The 2,500-nt window shown below is 48.7% G+C and overlaps 1 protein-coding gene and 1 long non-coding RNA gene across 5 annotated transcripts in view; one reads left to right on the plus strand and one right to left on the minus strand.

Moving 5' to 3' along the window:
• LOC144960661 (uncharacterized) overlaps positions 1 to 2,500 on the plus strand; it is a 325,884-nt gene that overhangs the window by 117,873 nt on the left and 205,511 nt on the right. The gene's annotated exons all lie outside the window — the stretch shown is intronic.
• LOC144960855 (uncharacterized) overlaps positions 1 to 2,500 on the minus strand; it is a 38,957-nt gene that overhangs the window by 36,055 nt on the left and 402 nt on the right. The gene's annotated exons all lie outside the window — the stretch shown is intronic.

The raw sequence follows: 2,500 nt of genomic DNA on the forward strand, positions 1-2,500 counted from the left end.
CGAGGAGAGAGACTATAAAAAATAAACATCAAAACAAACAATGGATGAAAGTAGAACTTATAGGAAGAAAAGAAATACCCAAGTACACCAATGAGACAACTCTCAAAATTACATGTATTGGACTGGATGAATTCGTTTGTAAGAAACTGGAAAAATGTAAAAACAAAACGGAATGATTCTATGGTGGTGGTACTGGTGGTGTTGGCAGTGGCAGTGGTGGTAGTGGTGATGGTGGTGGTGTTGGTGTTGGTGGTGTTGGTGGTTGTTGTGGTATTGGTGGTGGTGGTGGTATTGGTGGTGGTGGTGGTATTGGTGGTGGTGGTGGTGGTAGTTGTGATAATGGTGGTGGTGGGGTTGTGGTCATGGTGGTGGTAGTGGTGGTGATGGTGGTGGTGGTAGTGGAGATAAAGGTGGTGTTGGTTGTAGTCGTGGTGATGGTGGCAGTGCTAGTTCTGGTTGTGGTGGTGGTAGTGGTGGTGATAGTGGTGGTGGTGTTAGTGGTGATACTGGTGGTGATGGTGGTGGTGGTGTTGGTGGTTGTGGTGGAGGTGGTGGTGGTGGTGGTGGTGGTGGTTGAGATAATGGTGGTGGTAGTGGTGGTGATTGTGGTGGTAATGGCGGTGATGGTGATGGTAGTGGTGGTGGTGGTGGTGGTATTGGTGGTGGTGGTGGTGGTATTGTTGGTGGTCGTGTTGGTATTGGTGGTGGCGGCGGTGGTATTGGTGGTGGTGGTGGTGGTAGTTGAGATAAATGTTGTGGTGGTGGTGGTGGTAGTTGAGATTAAGGTGGTGGTGGTGGTCGTGGCGGTGGTGATGGTGGTGTTGGTGGTGGGGGTGGTGGTGGTGGTGTATCTGAGTATATCTCTGTGTATAATCCGTTACACGGTTCTTGTCGCTATGTTTGTGCAGGGTGAGTGCAATTGCATGTATGAGTGTATGTGTGAAGGGGTGTATTTTTGTTTGCGTGTAAGTATCTGTGTGTGTGTGTATAAATATGTGCGTCCTTATGTAAGTGTATCTTGGACTTCTATAGGTGTCACTGAAGTGTATGCGCTTGTATTTATGTGATCGTTGAAACTTCGTATGCATGTGAGCACATGAGTAAACGTGATGGTGATGGTGGTGATGTTGGTTGCGGTGATGATGGTAGTGGTCGCATGTTTGCTGTAGTAGTTGTTGTGGTGATGACGGTGGCAGTGGTGGTTGTGGTGGTGTTGGTGGTGGTTGTGATAATGGTTGTGGTGGTGATGAAAATGGTGGTGGTGGTAGTGAAGATAAAGGAGGTGGTGGTGGTGGTGGTTATTTTGATGTTAGTGCTGGTGAATGTGGCAGTGGAGGTACTGTTTGTGGTGGTGGTGGTGGTAACTGGTGGTGGCAGTGGTGATAATGGTGGTGTGATGGTGATGTTGTTGTTGTTCGTCGTTGTGGTAGTCGTGGTGGTAGTGGCAGTTTCAGTGGTGGTAGTGGTATTGGTGATGGTGTCGTTGGTGTTGGTGGTGGCAGTGGTGGTCGTAGTGGTATTGATGGTGGTTGTGGTAATGGTGGTGTTGGGGTTAGTGGTAATAACTGTGATGGTGGTGGTGGTGGTGTTTGTGATAATGGTGGTGGTGGTGGTGGAGTTTGTGGTAATGGTGATGGTGGTGGTGTTTGTGGTAATGGTGGTCGTGGTGGTGTTTGTGGTAATGGTGATCGTGGTGGTGTTTGTGGTAATGGTGGTGGTAGTTGTGTTTGTGGTAATGGTGGTGATAGTTGTGTTGGTGGTGGTTATGGTATTTGTTGAGATAAAGGTGGTGGTGGTGGTGGGGGTGGTGGTGGTGGTGTTGTTGTTGGTGGTGGTGGTTATGGTGGTGGTTGTTGTGGTGGTGGTGGTGGTGGTTGTGGTGGTGGTGGTGGTGGTGGTGATGGTGGTGGTGGTGCTAGTGTTGGTAAGGGTGGTGATTGTGGTGGTAATGGCGGTGATGGTGGTGGTAGTGGTGGTGATGGTGGTGATGGTATTGGTGGTAGTTGTGATAAAGGTTGTGGTGGTGGTGGTGGCGTTGGTGATGGCGATGGTGATGGAGATGGTTGTTGTGTTTGTGGTGATAAGGGGGGTGAGTGTGGTGATAATGACGGGGATGGTGGTGGTGGTGACCGTGGTACTGGTCGTATTGTTGTGGTAGTTAGTAGTTTTGGTGTTGGCGGTGGCAATGTTGGTTTTGGTTGGTGTTGGTGGTGTTGATGATAATGATGGTGTTATTGTTAGTGAAGATAAAGGTAGTGATTGTGATGGTGGTGGTGATTGTGGTGGTGGTGTTGGTGGTGGTAATTGTGATATTAGTGGTCGTGATGGTTGTGGTTGTAATGGTTTTGGTAATTTTGATGTTATTGCTTGTGGTGGTGGCAGTGGAGGTAATGTTTGTGGTTGTGATGCTGATGTTGTTGTTGTTCGTGGTGGTGGTGTTGGTAGTGGTAGTGTGGTGGTTGGTTTAGCAGTGGTGGTGATGTCGGTAGTGGTGGTTGTG

This window comes from Berghia stephanieae, chromosome 15, assembly GCF_034508935.2.
Source record: "Berghia stephanieae isolate SIO BIC M18660-M18661 chromosome 15, UCSD_Bste_1.3, whole genome shotgun sequence".
NCBI lineage: Eukaryota > Metazoa > Mollusca > Gastropoda > Nudibranchia > Aeolidiidae > Berghia > Berghia stephanieae.